Below are 18,184 nucleotides of genomic sequence, written 5' to 3'. Positions count from 1 at the left end.
CCACTGGCTCCAGATCATCTACAAGTCTCTGCTAGGTAAAGCCCCGCCTTATCTCAGCTCACTGGTCACCATAGCAGCACCCACCCGTAGCACGCGCTCCATTAGGTATATCTCACTGGTCACCCCCAAAGCCAATTCTTCCTTTGGCCACCTCTCCTTCCAGTTCTCTGCTGCCAATGACTGGAACGAACTGCAAAAATCTTTGAAGCTGGAGACTCTTACCTCCCTCAGTAGCTTTAAGCACCAGCTGTCAGAGCAGCTCACAGATCACTGCAACTGTATATAGCTAATCTGTAAATAGCCCATCCAATCTACCTCATCCCCATACTGTTATTTATTTATTTATTTATCTTGCTCCTTTGCACCCCAGTATCTCAACTTGCACATTCATCTTCTGCACATCCTACCATTCCAGTGTTTAATTGCTATATTGTAATTACTTTGCCACCATAGCCTATTTATTGCCTTACCTCTCTTATCCTACCTCATTTCCACATGCACATGTTTCTACTGTATTATTGATTGTATGTTTGTTTATTCCATGTGTAACTCTGTGTTGTTGTATGTGTCGAAATGCTTTGCTTTTATTTTGGCCAGGTCGCAGTTGCAAATGAGAACTTGTTCTCAATTAGCCTACCTGGTTAAATAAAGGTGAAATATATATATTTTTTAAATGGGCTTAAAAAAAGAAGACACTAGAGTTGAAATGTATTAAATTTTGAATTTCCATTCCAATATGACTCTTTATACACATCACAGAAGACTGAAATATAACAAAACAGTTTGACATAGAAACACCAGATTTTGGGCAGATTTAAAAATAATAATGTTTATTAATTATGAAATTATAAAAAATATTTAAAATATTCCACCCGTGAGGCCACTAGTCATTTGACTGCAGGAAAGGGCTAACCAGGAATTTATTTTAGTTGACTCTCCCATTTCCTCTTCTGGAAGCCTGTGAAAGCAGAACAAACCCGTTGAACTGTTGACTAGTGTGAGCTGGCTGCTGGACGGCCATTTGGCTGGTGGCTGAGTGGACTCTGAGATCCACTTCCTTCCTTCCTTCCTTCTTGTTGGTGTCTGTCTGTGTCTAGTGTCACAGGGCTGAGTATGAGGCACACCCACCACACACGGCAGAGTCTGGACTGCATCAAACACAGACCAGAGCTAACAGCCGGCCGGAAGACAAGCAGAAACAATAGGGCAGTGTTTAGAGCAGTGTCTGAAGGGCTGGCTGACCGCTGTGACCCTGTCCACCATCACCTCACAGAGGCCTCACGCCGCTGAGCTAGATGGATGGGATTCTAAGATTATTTAAGCTGTTAAGTTCTATCTGGTTTATTTCAGTGTGCCAGGGTCTTCTGTTGTGCTTAGTTTGAACTTGAGAGAATGAAGTAAATAAGAGATACACTGTTTAGCAAAGTGCTTGATAAAGAACAGGGTTCTGATACCAAGTTACAGCAAATCATATAGATCAGCACATGATGTAATATAAGATTTTAGCAGACGCTCTTATCCAGAGGAATAAGGGTTAAGTGCCTTGCTCAAGAGCACATCGGCAGATTTTTCACCTAGTCAGCTTGGGGATTCAAACCAGCAAGCTTTCAGATACTGGCCCAATGCTCTTAACCACTATGTTACCTGCCACCCAGGATAACAGCATAATCAATACATCAAATGAAAGACTCATATTTAGTTATTTGGCTATTTGCCAAAGATAAGAATACTCCCTACCTACATGTTTAAAAGGTACTGTGCACAATCTCACACGCTAAGAAAGCACAACAGCGAAGAGAGGTTTCTTTCTTGTGGTTTCCCTCTCCAGCATGGTGACATTTCCCAAACTGGTGGTTGACTTAATGAATCATGAACATTGAGGAGCGACAGTCAGTCAGGTAAGTAGCTAGTAGTGTCGACTGGCTCCACTTTTCCTCCATCCATCTCACTCATGCCCCCTGTTGAGAGAATACAGTCAGTGAGTGACACTACACGACATGGGCCCTTCCCCATCCCTTCTCCCCTCCCCTGTCCTCTATTCACAGCCAGTCAGTCCACACCTTTCACCCCGCATCAGTCTGGAGCTATTGATCCTCTCTGATTGATCCAGGGCACTGTCCATCTGCCCAGAGACTGTGGCCATGGTAAAATCAAAAGAGGGAGGGAGGGAAGAAGGGAGTGAAGGAGGCAGGGATGGGGAGAGAGAGAAAGCGCGAGAGAGAGAGAGAGAGAGAGAGAGCGAGAGAGCGAGAGAGAGAGAGAGAGAGAGAGAGAGAGAGAGAGAGAGAGAGAGAGAGAGAGAGAGAGAGAGAGAGAGAGAGAGAGAGGAGGCCAGTCTGGACTGGACAGCTGGCCCTGATAACTAATCTGCCTCTCCCTGGCTTTTTGTAAAACATGAACTGGTCAACCTGATAGCATTCATTAATAAATGAAAAATGTCTCCTATTTCTCCTCCAACACTGAGCTAGCCTGTTCCATTGGGGTTTACTTACACAGTCACAATGGCTGTTCAGGAGCCCACAGGGGTAGTCTTACACAGAAGAGCAGCACAGACCTCTGGATAAGAGGCACTTGAACACCATACACGTCTGGACCATTGAGAATAAGGTCAGATAGTGACAATGCCGTTGATCATACCCCCTCTAAATGTACTGTGGAAATGAGACGTGGTGATCTGCCATGCTTGTTAGGGAACGACTCAGTCTCTTTATCGTTCTGCATTCTTTTCTTTGAATAGCTATAGAAGTGGTGGAGGTGGCGGTGGGGAATTTGGAACCATAGCCATACCTCAATACCTCAATAGCCCAATGAACCCTTCCACCCTCCCCACCCTGCTATTCTCTTATCCCAGGGACACCTGCAGTAGGAGAGGCAGGGGTGGGGGCAGGAGTGGGGAGGTGATGGAAAGAGAGAGGCTGTATTGTGTGGTCCCAGAGGCTGTCGGTGGGTCTGGTGTATGGCGGGGCAGCTGCAGCAGGGGTCTTGGCTGAGGTAAGCTTGGCAGGCCGGCCAGGCAGAGAAGAGCAAGCATGTGAGAAATGTGATGATTATCTGGAAGAAAACACAGAGAGCGTCTGTTCCTCCACCCTGCCTGGGCAAGAGGCAAGGGGCTGGCTCCCATAGCAGGTGTGCAGGGCAGGGAGGAGCCAAAGAACAGGGGAGGAGAGAAAAAAGAGGAGAGAAAGGAGGGGTAGACAGGGGATGGATATATAGGGGCCTGGTGGCTGCAGGATACAGGTAGTGGAGTGGTGGAGTGCGGGTGGAGGCCGGGTGGAGGGGTGGAGGGCGGGTAGAGGGGAGAGGCATGCAGGCCTGCTGGGAACTGTCCTATACTCATTAACCCTTTCCCATACAGCTCAGTAAGGAAATGTGACACACGCAGATTGTGTGCCTCTGAGCATGACTTCATATAGTTAGACGTTAGATTGCTAAACAACAGCATATCAGAGAGTTTGTGGATGGCTAAATGGATTCATGGGAAGCCATGTGGTAACCTGATCTGGCTGACATTACACTGGCTCTCATCAGGACTCCCGCCCTGTCACCTGTTTCCTCCACACACACAGAAACACACGCACACGCATGCATACACACATGATTGTTTTACTATCCTTGTGGGGACCAAAAAATCTATTCCCATTCAGAATCCTATTTTCCATAACCCTAACCCCAACCCTTAACCTAACCCTAATCTTAACCCCAAACCCAAACCCTAACCCTAACCCTAATTGTAACCGTGACCTTAAACCTAAGCCTTAAATATGATTTCCTTTTATGGGACCGTGTCACGTTCCTGACCTGTTTTCTGTTGTTTTTGTATGTGTTTAGTTGGTCAGGGCGTGAGTTGGGGTGGGCATTCTATGTTATGTGTTTCTATGTTGGGTTAAATGTGTTGCCTGATATGGTTCTCAATTAGAGGCAGGTGTTTGACGTTTCCTCTGATTGAGAACCATATTAAGGTAGGCTGTTCTCACTGTTTGTTTGTGGGTGATTGTTGCTGTGTTTGTGCACCACACGGTACTGTTTCGTTTTGTTTAGTCTGTTCGTGCGTTCTTCGTTTTATGTTAGTTCGTATGTTCAGGTCTGTTGACGTCGTTTGTTGTTTTGTAGTTTGTCTTGTATTTTCATATTCGTTATTATAATTAAATTCATTATGTCTACATACCTCGCTGCGTGTTGGTCCGATCCATGCTCCTCCTCGTCTGAGGAGGAGAACGACTTCGACAGCCGTTACAGACCGGCTAAATGTCACCACATGTCCAGATTTTTGCAAACACAGACACACGCCTCAACCTCTCTCTCTCTCTCTCTCTCTCTCTCTCTATATATATATATATCTCTCTTTCTGTGGTCCTCTGTAAGAAGAGCTATATAATGGAGATAGGAATTATTGACACCTTTGATAGAGAAGAGCAAAAAATACTGTATGAAATAAATAATTCAAATACTGAGCTATATTGTATGCCAAAACATATTTGACTTGCTCAGAGAAAGTCATCCCTTTATTTCCTCACAAAGTTGGGGTCAAAATTGTTCACCAATTATACCCGTTTTCAATACCTTTCGATACCTCACCTTGCAAGGATAATGGCACTGATACTTTTTCTGAAATGTTTTATGAGTTGGAGAACACATTGGGAGGGATCTCAGACCATTCCTCCATATAGACTCCTTTCTAGATCCTTGATATCCTTAGTCTGGTCTTATCGCCCTCTTCAATTCAAACCACAGGTTTTCAATGGGTTTCAAGTCCGGAGACTGATGATTTTGTGGTTTGTTAACCATTTCTTTGTGGATTTTTATGTGTGCTTGGGGTTGTTGTCTTGCTGGAAGAGCCACTTGCGGCCAAGCTTCAGCCTCCTGGCAGAGGCAACCAGGTTGTTGGCTAAAGTGTCCTGGTACTGAGTAAAGTGCTGTTGACATTAACAAGGGCCCCAGGACCAGTGGAATAAAAATTGTCCCATAACATCAAAGATCCACCACCATATTTTACAGGTTGGGGTTCTCTTGTGCTTATGCATTCTCATGTTGACACCAAATCCACCACTGGTGTGCAGGGCCCAAGAGCTCTATTTTCATGTCATCCAACAAATGTAAACACATGGAGTTTGCTAAACGTCATTGGCACTTGGATTGGAACCGGTGCTTTGGTTAGAGGACATGAAAATAGAGCTCGTTGGCCATGCACACCAGTGGTTAGTTTGGCATCGTAATGATAACTTTGACAAAGCGCCATTCATTCCTCGCACAGCTGAGTTTAAGAGGAACCTGGGACAACATGTCACTCCAGCCTAAGCTCTCTCTCACACACACACACACACACACACACACACACACACACACACACACACACACACACACACACACACACACACACACACACACACACACACACACACACACACACACACACACACACACACACACACACACACACACACACACACACACACACACAGCCAATACTGCTTTCCCATGCTATAGAGACATTGAACCATGGTCACTTCCTGTTTCACACTGTGTATTTAAATACTGTATCCTTGACATAGCTCATCATCATATTTCTACTACTGTACATTGTATTTTACTTACACTGTTTATACACGCTGCATATTTATTTACACACTGGATTCTTGACATTAATATACTGTATCTGCTGCTGTACATATCATTCTTAGCTGTTATTGTGTAAATTCAGAAAGTATTCAGACCACTTGACTTTTTCCACATTTTGTTACGTTATAGCCTTATTCTAAAATGGATTAAATCGTTTTTTCCCTTATCAATCTACACACAATACCCCATAATAACAAAGCAAAAATGTTTTTTTTTTTATTCTTGCAAATGTATAAAATAAATTAACTGAAATATCACACTTAATAAAATTGTTTTTTCCCCTCATCAATCTACACACAATACCCCATAATGACCAAGCAAAAACAGTAAAAAAAATTTTTTTTGCTAATTTATAAAAAACGAATGAACTGAAATATCACATTTACTCAGTACTTTGTTGAAGCACCTTAGGCAGCAATTACAGCCTTGAGTCTTCTTGGGTATGGCCGAGCAGTTGCACACAAGCCTGAGATCACCATGCGCAATGCCAAGCGTCGACTGGAGTGGTGTAAAGCTTGCCGCCATTGGACTCTGAAGCAGTGGAAATGCGTTCTCTGGAGTGAGGAATCACGCTTCAGCACCTGGCAGTCTGATGGAGGAATCTGGGTTTGGCGAATGCCAGGAGAACATGACCTGCCCGAATGCACAGTGCGGTGCCAACTGTAAGGTTTGGTGGAAGAATAATGGTGTTTTTCATGGTTCGGGCTAGGACCCTTAGTTCCAGTGAAGGGAAAAATTAACTCTACAGCATACAATGACATTCTAGATGATTCTGTGCTTCCAACTTTGTGGCAACAGTTTGGGGAAAGCCCTTTCCTGTTTCAGCATGGCAATGCCCCTATGTACAAAGCGAGGTCTATACAGAAATGGTTTGTCAAGATTGGTGTGGAAGAACTTGACTGGCCTGCACAGAGTCCTGACCTCAACCCCATCGAACACCTTTGGGATGAATTCAAACGCTGACTGCGAGCCAGGCTTAATTGCTCACATCATTGCCCAAACTCACTAATGCTCTTGTGGCTGAATGGAAGCAAGTCCCCGCAGCAATGTTCCAACATCTAATGGAAATCCTTCCCAGAACAGTGGAGGCTGTTATAGCAGCCAAGGAGGGATCAACTCAATATTAATGCCCATGACTTTGGAATGAGATGTTCGACGAGCAGGTGTTCACATACTTTTGGTCATGTAGTGCATCTTTTTTTAATAGATTTTTTATTTTACCTTTATTTAACCAAGTAGGCAAGTTGAGAACAAGTTCTCATTTACAATTGCGACTTGGCCAAGATAAAACAAAGCAGTTCAACACATACAACAACACAGAGTTACACATGGAGTAAAACAAACATACAGTCAATAATACAGTAGAAAAATAAGTCTATATACAATGTGAGCAAATGAGTTGAGATAAGGGAGGTAAAGGCAAAAAAAGGCCATGGTGGCGAGGTAAATACAATACAGCAAGTAAAACGCTGGAATGGTAGATTTGCAGTGGAAGAATGTGCAAAGTAGAAATAGAAATAATGGGGGGCAAAGGAGAAAAATAAATAAATAAATACAGTAGGGGAAGAGGGAGTTGTTTGGGCTAAATTATAGATGGGCTATGTACAGGTGCAGTAATCTGTGAACTGCTCTGACAGCTGGTGCTTAAAGCTAGTGAGGGAGATAAATGTTTCCAGTTTCAGAGATTTTTGTAGTTTGTTCCAGTCATTGGCAGCGGAGAACTGGAAGGAGAGGCGGCCAAAGGAGGAATTGGCTTTGTGGGTGACCAGAGAGATATACCTGCTGGAGCGCGTGCTACAGGTGGGTGCTGCTATGGTGACCAGCGAGCTGAGATAAGGGGAGAATTTACCTAGCAGGGTCTTGTAGAAGACCTGGAGCCAGTGGGTTTGGCGACGAATATGAAGCGAGGGCCAGCCAACGAGAGCGTACAGGTCGCAGTGGTGGGTAGAATATGGGGCTTTGGTGACAAAACGGATGGCACTGTGATAGACTGCATCCAATTGGTTGAGTAGGGTATTGGAGGCTATTTTGTAAATGACATCGCCGAAGTCAAGGATCGGTAGGATGGTCAGTTTTACGAGGTTATGTTTGGCAGCATGAGTGAAGGAGGCTTTGTTGCGAAATAGGAAGCCAATTCTAGATTTAACTTTGGATTGGAGATGTTTGATGTGAGTCTGGAAGGAGAGTTTACAGTTTAACCAGACACCTAGGTATTTGCAGTTATTTGCAGTCCACATATTCTAAGTCAGAACCGTCCAGAGTAGTGATGCTGGACGGGCAGGCAGGTGCAGGCAGCGATCGGTTGAAGAGCATGCATTTAGTTTTACTTGCATTTAAGAGCAGTTGGAGGCCACGGAAGGAGAGTTGTATGGCATTGAAGCTTGTCTGGAGGGTTGTTAACACAGTGTCCAAAGAAGGGCCAGAAGTATACAGAATGGTGTCGTCTGCGTAGAGGTGGATCAGAGACTCACCAGCAGCAAGAGCGACATCATTGATGTATACAGAGAAGAGAGTCGGCCCAAGAATTGAACCCTGTGGCACCCCCATAGAGACTGCCAGAGGCCCGGACAACAGGCCCTCCGATTTGACACAATGAACTCTATCAGAGAAGTAGTTGGTGAACCAGGCCAGTCAATCATTTGAGAAACCAAGGCTATTGAGTCTGCCGATGAGGATGTGGTGATTGACAGAGTCGAAAGAGTCGCATATACACCGGATGAATTTACACAAGATATATTAAGAATGATATGTACAGCAGTAGATATATTAGAGTGAGATATGTCAAGAATCCAGTATATAGATACATATGCAGTGTGTATAAACAGTGGGACTAACATGCAATGTACTGTAGTAGAAATATTATGTGTTATGTCAAAAGTATAAAACCCCACGACAAAATTGATAGAATTGCAGGGATTTCGCTTCTGGACTAGAGTCCAGAATATAAATATGCACTTAGTATACCAATCATTAGGAACACCTTCCTAATATTGAGTTGTATCCTCCCCCTCTTGCCCTCAGAACAGCCTCAATTCGTCCGGGCATGGACTCTACAAGGTGTCGAAAGCGATCCACAGGCATGCTGGCCCATGTTGACTCCAATGCTTCCCACAGTTGTGTCAAGTTGGCTGGATGTTCTTTGGGTGGTGGACCCCACACTGGAATCTGTTGGGTGTGAAAAACCCAGCAGTATTGCAGTTCTTGGCACAAACTGGTGTGCCTGAACAGAACCACCATTTTTTTCATTATGTTCCACTGTTCCAACCAGTAAAATAAAGTTCTGAACCAGTATCGTTCCTGTCTGTTCCTCTTCAAACCTGTGAAATTAATCAGTGTGGATGGAGCATTCAAGCTCATTGTTTACATAAGTGATGGATAGACAAGTGTAGCCTATGGCACAAGATGTGACTGAAATGCAACGGGTGGTGAGAGAGAGAGAGAATTGAGAAGCAGGCTTGATTCGCTGGGCATCTTGTCATGACATGCACTATCTGAATTAGATCCACAGAATTATACCTAGGTGGAGCGGCTTCTATGAAGGAACTTTGAATTTCCTTTGAGCTAGCAATCTAACAAGCTTTAGCTAACTACCTAACAAGCTTGAGCTAGCTTGTGTGTGCAGAGCTGCACCAGAATTAAAAACATATCTTACCTTTCTGTAGTTAATAAATCCAACGTGAAACATGATATCTAGGCCTATAGTACCCTTAGCTAGCATTCTAAAAGTGAATCTATTCTTCTCTAGCTAATTAAAAATCTCTCTCCCTATCTTCTCACGCTTCTAATGTCAGTACAGTAGCCTGTGCTTCAGAGGGGGGAGGGCCAGATAGCCTGAACACACACACGCACACACACTAGCAAAGATGTTTAGCTTGCAGGCAGACCGTGTGCCTTGTTATAAGTTAATTTGTGGAATTTCTTTCCTTCTTGATGCATTTGAGCAAATCAGTTGTGCAGTTACAAGGTAGGGGTGGTATACAGAAGATAGGCCTATTTGGTAAAATACTAAGTCCATATTATGGCAAGAACAGCTCAAATAAGCAAAGAGAAATGACAGTCCATCATCACTTTACGACATGAAGGTCAGTCAATTCGGAACATTTCTAGAATTTGAACGTCTCTTCACGTGCAGTCGTAAAAACCGTCAAGTGCTATGATGAAACTGGCTCTCACGAGGACCACCACAGGAAAGGAAAACCCAGAGTTAGCTTTGCTGCAGAGGATAAGTTCATTAGAGTTACCAGCCTCAGAAATTACAGACCAAATAAATGCTTCACAGAGTTCAAGTAAGACACATCTCAACATCAACTGTTCAGAGGAGACTGCGTGTATCATGCCTTCATGGTCGAATTGCTGCAAATAAACAACTACTAAAGGACACCAATAATAATAAGAGATTTGCTTGGGCCAAGAAACACGAGCAATGGACAATAGACTGGTGGAAATCTGTCCTGTGAGACACAGAGTAGTTGAACGGATGATCTCGGCATGTGTAGTTCCCCCGTGAAGCATGGAGGAGGAGGTGTGACGGTGTGGGGGTGCTTTGCAGGTGACACTGTCTGTGATGTATTTAGAATTCAAGGCACAGCATTCTGCAGCTATACACCATCCCATCTGGTTTGCGCTTAGTGGGACTATCATTTGTTTTTCAACAGGACAATGACCCAACACACCTCCAGGCTGTGTAAGGGCTATTTGACCAGGAAGGAGAGTGATGGCGTGCTGCATCAGATGACCTGGCCTCCACAGTCACCTGACCTTTAAACCAATTGAGATGGTTTGGGATTTGTTGGACCACAGAGTGAAGGAAAAGCATCCAACAAGTGCTCAGCATATGTGGGAACTCATTCAAGACTGTTGGAAAATTATTCCAGGTGAAGCTGGTTGAGAGAAAATAAAGAAAAAACCTTGAATGAGTAGGTGTGTCCAAACTTTTGACTGGTACTATATATAAACTGTCCAAAACAGTATGTAAACATTATTAAAGTGACCAGTGTTCAATGACTATGTACATAGGGCAGCAGTCTCTAAGTTGAAGGGTAGAGTTCCGGGTGGTAACCGGCTAGTTAAATTGTCTTAGGTTCAGTCTGATGGCCTGGAGATAGAAGCTGTTTGTCAATGGTTGTCTATTTTTTTCCCAATAAGAATAATGACAGAAAAATGCTACATTTATATTTTTTCTGAAATCTTATCAACTCAGTGAAGCTGTAGACTACATGCTGTCACAAAAATAATGACAATGGAAAATAATAAGTCCGTTTTTTGCGGTGACATGACAGAAGAGACTGCAGTGTAGGCAGCAGTCTATTTACATATACAGGTACAGGACAGGCCTACAACACCTCAGTGAGTGTTTCTGCTGAATGACTTCTGGTAAAAGAGAAAAGCCGTGGGTGTATGAGATCTCTGTCTCTCTCACGAAGGGAAGTGGTGGATTACGGTCTCGTTTTTGCCCTCTGTCTTGAGAAATGGCCAAACTCTACTTTCGTTTTGAGCTGAAAGAAATGCTCGCAAGCAATTACACTGAGTCACATGCTTCATATGCATGGTTCTTTACAGCACAACTAGGTGTGGTCCTCAGCAGCTGGCGGATAAAGCAAGAATGAAAAAGAAAGAGTCACTCCCCTGCCCCTGCTCCACTGCCAGACACACATAGAACACAGCCACACTGCCCTCTGAAAGGCTCCCCAGCCCATATGTTTATGCAGCCCTTGTCCTTGCATTTATCAATCTCGGGCTATAATGAATACGCTCTACTGGAGTGAATGGGTTCGCTAATAAAGCTCCAAATGTTCCTGGGCTAGCATAGCCAAGGAGGCCTCTTTGTAATGCTCATATTGTTCTCTGTTGTTTTCTCTGTGAGCTCCATTGAAATCCAGATCAATGTCAAAAGACAATAGACTACTTGTGGAATCAAATGAACAAACACTCATTTAATTAGAGGAGAAACGTCATTAATCCTGTTGGGTGTATGTGTATGTGTGTATGTGTGTTTGTGTGTTTGTGTGTATGTGTGTTTGTGTGTATGTGTGTTTGTGTGTATGTGTGTATGTGTGTATGTGTGTATGTGTGTATGTGTGTTTGTGTGTAATGTGTGTATGTGTGTAATGTGTGTTTGTGTGTAATGTGTGTATGTGTGTTTGTGTGTAATGTGTGTATGTGTGTTTGTGTGTATGTGTGTTTGTGTGTTTGTGTGTATGTGTGTATGTGTGTTTGTGTGTAATGTGTGTGTAGCCTAACATCTGGCTTTATTTCAGGTTTCAGAGTGTTAAGATTTATTTCTTCTCTCTGACAGGCCCCGTCTATTTTCCTGGGCGAGTGTGACGCTTTCAGGCTGCCCATAGAAGCACAATTAAGATTCCATCAGGATAAAGGTAATGGTAAATTATTTACGTTAACGAGGGGCTCAGCTCACCCAAACATGCCAACACAAAGCCTCTGCTGAAAGCTGGGAACTGGAGCTTCTGTAGATGTAAGCACTTCTAATGAATGGGCTTGGCAGCCATACCCACTTACTTTGGTATGTCCCATGTAGTAAAACATACTATATGTTCTCAAACCGAGATAGAAAGTCCTTTATTGATTTCACATGCTTTTGACTCTCATCTGACTTATGCAATACTCTTTGACGTAGTCACGTTGCATGGGGTCATTGTGAATAAATGATGACTAGGAGATTTGTTTGACAGCTTCCTAAACAAACTTGACTCAAAATTACATTTCGATAACATTCCTAAATTCATAACACCCTTTCAATTAGGTTTGTTTGGAGTTTATACATGCAAACATTTGTGTGCTTCCTCAAATTTCTTGTACAGTCTGTCTCCTTTGTTTGAGAAGGCATGAATGTTTGTTGGCAACGTTCAGTTACTTGCCAAGTTCAATTTTCTGAGATTTGCAAAGGGGAACTGGGTGAGGAGCGAAATGTACATTACCAAAACCTCACAGACCCAATCTGACAGTTCAATCATTTCCATAAGTAATCTGAAAATACTGACTATCATTCTGTGACCATGCAACAATGTTTACCTTGTGTTGCAGAACTGATCAAGGTTTACATGTGTCCAAAGTGACTTACTGAGTTGAAACTCTAACATTAATTTGGAATCGGAGTAACATCATATCATTGTATAGAGTATACAATGCAATTGCTCCATGGGTGCTTGAAATGTGAACCATTTTTGCATCGCATTGACTTGCGTGTAGCTCTTGAATTGCCCCCTTTTCTCCTACCCTGTATATCTCTGAAATGATGCGGTGGCTGCCTGCCTGCTGGCAGTGGCGGCTGGGCTGCTCGGAGGAAGCTGTGACCTTGGTTGGTTTGATGGTATCAATCAAGCAGAATGGGCTGTGGGTTTCAGCCCTGTCACAGTGTGTGGGCGGGGAAGGATGCAGGTTGACGTACACTGTACTTCTCCATTTTTCATGAATAATCCTTTGTTCCTGTCAGGTGGGAAGGCGGGGTAGAGTGCCGTGACTCCTGGTTGCTGAGAAACCAGAGTGTCTCTGACCCCTTGTCGTTATGGGCTGCTAACTAGGGGGTGTTGCCCGCCACAACTGGAGGCGTTGGACCAAAATTTGCATATTCATTAGCCTCCCTTTTGACCGATAAAGACAGAAGTGAAATGCCACAGTGCTCAGCAGACAGCCGAGGGGGAGACACACAATTAGAGGAAGTGATTCTTGTTATAGTCATCCTCCATGTTTTCTTCCCCTCCCTTGCGCTCTCTATCTCTCTCTCTCTGTCCATTTCCTGTGTACTACTTCCCACTCCCCCACTCCCTCTCCTCTCCTCTCTCAACCCTGTCTTTGTTGATCTCCACTCACAAGTGTTTGGCTGTGTACGCTGCAGAGCACAAATAGTAGTAATGTAGGTTGGGGTTAGTCAGATCATCATTGTTCTCCTGATTCGTCATAGACCCACTGTTAGCCTACACATCCAAAAGGAGACAGTTTATGAGAGGCTCCTCTTTAGAGAGAGGAAAGCTAAAGTGAGCTTCTCCCAGCAGTAGGTAGGCCACAGCTTTAAAGTAGTACAGTATAGGGCAAGACATAGTTGCCTGCCCTATACTGCAGGATGCCTCTGTAGTGACCTCTCCCAGGGCACCCCCACTGCCCTTTCCTCTCACACACACACACACACATGAATTTGTGTGATGCGCTGCATTTTCTCTGTGGTGAGTGTGTGTTTAAGGCTAAACCTGCCCCGGGGGCAAAGCTCTCAATCAGTTCAGCTAAGAACTCTGGGCTCCAGGCCAGGAGAGGCCTCTCGGTCTGAGGTAGAGTGAGCCAGAAAGGTGGAGGGGTCCAGAACACTGCACTGTTTGGAGCAATGCATGTTGTGTATGTTCAATAGATTAGAGTTATTTTTGTAATGTCCTGATATGAGAGACAGTGAGTAAGAAAGAGAGAGAGAGAGGGAGAGATGAACCATGAACAAAAATGTCTGTCTGTCTTACAATTATGTCAAACATTTCAGAGCTTGTAATTACACTCTTCAATAAGCTAACAAGGTGTCACGCCCTGACCTTAGAGAGCCTTTTTATTTCTCTATTTGGTTAGGTCGGGGTGTGATTTGGGTGGGCATTCTAGTTTTTCTATTTCTTTGTTGGCCGGGTATGGTTCCCAATCAGAGGCAGCTGTCTATCGTTGTCTCTGATTGGGGATCATACTTAGGCAGACTTTTTTCCACCTTTAGTTTGTGGGATCATGTTTTTGTGTGGCTGCCTGTGAGCAGCCCAGAACTTTACGTTTCGGTGTTCATTTTTAATAAAGTAAGATGTACGCCTACCACGCTGCACCTTGGTCCAATCCATCTCTAAACGAACGTGACAGAAGACCCCACCACAAACGGACCAAGCAGCGTGGCCATGAGGAGCAGACATCCTGGACATGGGAGGATATCTTGGATGGTAAGGGATCCTGGACGTGGGAGGAGATCCAGGCCGGAAGGGATCGCCTTCCATGGTAGCAGACGGAGGCAGCGAGGGAGGAACAACGACGACACCGGGGTTCGCGACCACGAAGGAAGCCCAAGAGGCAGCCCCCAAATTTTTTTGGGGGGGGGGGACACGCGGTGGTTGGCGGAGCCAGGTTTCAGACCAGGGCCAACTCCCCGCACTCGCTTTAAGGAGCGTGTGACCGTTCAGGCACCATGTTATGCTGTGATACGCACTGTGTCTCCAGTGTGCATTCACAGCCCGGTGCGCTCGGTGCCAGCTCCCCGCACTTGCCGTGCGAAAATGAGCATCCAGCCAGGACGGGTTGTGCCGGCTCATCGCTCCTGGTCTCCAGTACGCCTCTTCGGACCAGGATATCCTGCGCTGGCTCTATGCACTGTGTTTCCAGTGCGCCTTCACAGCCCAGTATGTCCTGTGCCAGCGCCTCGTACTTGCCGGGCTAAAGTGAGCATCCAGCCAGGACGGGTTGTGCCAGCTCTACGCTCCAGACCTCCAGTGCACCTCCACGGCCCAGTATATCCTTTGCCAGCTCCACGCACCCGGCCTCCAGTGTGTCTCTCCAGCCTGATACGCCCTGTGCCGGCTCCACGCACCAGCCTCCAGTGATGATCCATGGCCCGGAGCCTCCAGTGATGATCCATGGCCCGGAGCCTTCAGTGATGATCCATGGCCCGGAGCCTCCAGTGATGATCCATGGCCCGGAGTCTCCAGTGATGATCCATGGCCCGAAGCCTCCAGTGATGATCCATGGCTCGAAGCCTCCAGTGATGATCCATGGCCCGAAGCCTCCATTGATGATCCAAGGTCCGGAGTCTCCAGCAAGGGTTAGCAGTACAGAGTCTCCAGCGACGGTCTGCAGTCCAGAGTCTCCAGCGACGGTCTACAGTCCCGAGTCTCCAGGGGGGGGGGGGGTACTGTCACGCCCTGACTTTAGAGAGCCTTTTAATTTCTCTATCTGGTTAGGTCGGAGTGTGATTTGGGTGGGCATTCTAGTTTTTCTATTTCTTTGTTGGCCGGGTATGGTTCCCAATCAGAGGCAGCTGTCTATCGTTGTCTCTGATTGGGGATCATACTTTAGTTTGTGGGATCATGTTTTTGTGTGGCTGCCTGTGAGCAGCCCAGAACTTTACGTTTCGTTTGTATTTGTTGGTTTTTCGGTGTTCATTTTTAATAAAGTAAGATGTATGCCTACCACGCTGCACCTTGGTCCAATCCATCTCTAAACGAACGTGACACAGTGTCACTCACAAATGTAATTCCCCTATTCAAGGCCTTTCCACACACTTTTCATTGACATGTAACATGCCACATGTACTGTAAGGATATTCTTCTCAGAACCTATCTGAGCAAAGCACACAAACACTGAGCAAATTAAGATCAGTCTGTCACAGTTAACAGACTATTGGTAGTACATTGAAAAGGAGAGAAGCATACTGTTGAAAGGGTGAGACAGGGTGAGGCATCAGTACCGCTTGCCGATTGCAGAGAGAGCAATCTATGACTTGGGTGGCTGGAGTCTTTGACAATTTTTAGGGCCTTCCTCTGAAACTGCCTGGTAGGGCCTTCCTCTGACACCGCCAGTGATGTACTGGGCCATGTACACTACCCTCTGTAGCGCCTTGCGGTCGGTGCCAAGCAGTTGCCATACAAAGCGGTGATGCAGTCAGTCAAGATGCTCTCAAAGATGCAGCTGTACAACTTTTTGAGGATCTGAGTGCCAATGCCAAATCTTTTCAGCCTCCTGAGGGGGCTCCCGAGTGTTGCAGCAGTCTAAGGCACTGCATCTCAGCGCTAGAGGTGTCACTACAGACACCCTGGTTCGAATCCAGGCTGTATCACAACCGTGATTGGTAGTCCCATAGGGTGGCTCACAATTTTCCCAGCGTTTGGCTGGTGTAGGCCGTCATTATAAATAAGAATGTGATCTAAACTGACTTGCCTAGTTAAATAAAATAAATAAAAAAGGGGGGAAAAGGGCATTGTTGTGCTTCACAACTGAGTTGGTGTGTGTGTGGATCGGACCATGACAATTCCTTTGTGGTGTGGATACGGAGGAACTTGAAGCTCTCAACCCTCTCCACTACAGCCCTATGGATGGGGGTGTGCCTGGCCCTCTGTTTCCTGTAGTCCACAATCAGCTCCTTTGTCTTGCTGATGTTGAGGGAGAGGTTGTCCCGGCACCACATTGACCTCCTCCCTATAGGCTGTCTCATTGTCGTCAGACCTTCCACCGTTGATCAGACCTATCACCGTTGTGAGGGGACTAAGCGCACACCCTCAGGGGCCCCCATGTTGAGGGTCAGCGTGATGTTGCCAAACCTCACCACCTGGGGGCGGCCCGTCAGGAAGTCCAGGGTCCAGTTGCAGAGAGGTGTTCAGTCCCAGGGTCCCAGCTAGCTAACATTAGGCTATAACTAGTCAAGCAAATGGCTCTGAGATACAAATAATAAGATCATACAAGTAATGTTAGCTAGCGAGCCAGCCAGCTAATGTTAGCTAGCAAGCTAACAGTACACTTTAACTTGAAAGGAAAAGACTTAATGTCAAAATTAGACACGTGTAATATCTGAAATTGTAGCTAGCTAGACTATCTTACCCATGGTCTGAAATCGGAGTAGATAGCCAGAGCGAATTTACCAGCTTCATCTATCAACAGTTGCTGCAGAGACATTCTATTGAAATGAATACTTGCATAGTGGAGTCTTTTGTTAAGACATGTAGCTAGCTAGCGAAACAATGAACCATAATCCCAACTCATGACGTTACTACACTGCATGAATCTTCAGGTAGCTAACCAACCAGGTTCAATGTTAGCTAGCTAATGCAGTTTTACTATGCGATACATAAAAAAAGCTGCGTTAGACAGGATTACCTAGACATACTGACTAGCTCAAATAGACAGAAGTGTGCTATATGGCTGACCAATCCAAACTCAATTCTCGGCATATCTAGCCCACTCATTATCAGCCAATCATGGCTAGGGGAAGGTTGCTGACTTTTTCTGTGGCTAAACCAAATAGGCTCATCATTTTACAATTGTATTTGTATTTACAGAGTGCATACAAGTTTGTTATTAAGGCACATGAAAGTTCACATGTTCGAGAAGGCATTTCTGCCAAAAAAACTAATTTTGATAAAAATGCATTGACCTGCAACATATGCCTAGTTTCCTGAAACAGGTCACATATGTACATAGGTTACTTTGGGGATGACATCGTCAATGAAATATTAATGAAGCTGGTGACTGATGTGGTTAACTCTTAACACTTAATTCTGTGCTGGCGAAACAGTCCTGTAGCTTAGCATTCACTTCATCGGAACACTTCCGTATTGAGTGCGTCACTGGTACTTCCTGTTTGAGTTTTTGCTTGTAAACTGAAATCAGGAGGATAGAGTTATGGTGATATTTGCCAAAAGAAGGGAGAGACTTGAATGCGTTGATAGGATAGTCTCGAGCAGAGCTCGTTCAGTTTGTTCTCTAGTGATTGTATATTCGCCAATAAAAAGGAGTGTAGAGGTGGAGAGGAGAAGGCTTCCTCTTCGAGTCCCGGGGATTAAGGCCTGGTCCGGAGTCAACAGAATGTCCAGAGACTCGTTGAAGTAGAAAT

The 18,184-nt window shown here is 45.0% G+C and overlaps 1 long non-coding RNA gene across 1 annotated transcript in view; it reads right to left on the bottom strand.

Moving 5' to 3' along the window:
• Window positions 1–829: 829 nt before the first annotated feature.
• Window positions 830–18,184, bottom strand: part of LOC129810877 (uncharacterized) — a 64,323-nt gene continuing 46,968 nt past the window's right edge. The window contains exon 3 of the long non-coding RNA XR_008752811.1: window positions 830–1,958. This is a non-coding gene — a long non-coding RNA (uncharacterized LOC129810877). The remainder of the gene's footprint in view (window positions 1,959–18,184) is intronic.

This window comes from Salvelinus fontinalis, chromosome 14, assembly GCF_029448725.1.
Source record: "Salvelinus fontinalis isolate EN_2023a chromosome 14, ASM2944872v1, whole genome shotgun sequence".
Taxonomy (NCBI): domain Eukaryota; kingdom Metazoa; phylum Chordata; class Actinopteri; order Salmoniformes; family Salmonidae; genus Salvelinus; species Salvelinus fontinalis.
The sequence above is the reverse complement of the archived record's forward strand: the minus strand, read 5'-3'. Positions and strand labels throughout refer to the sequence as shown.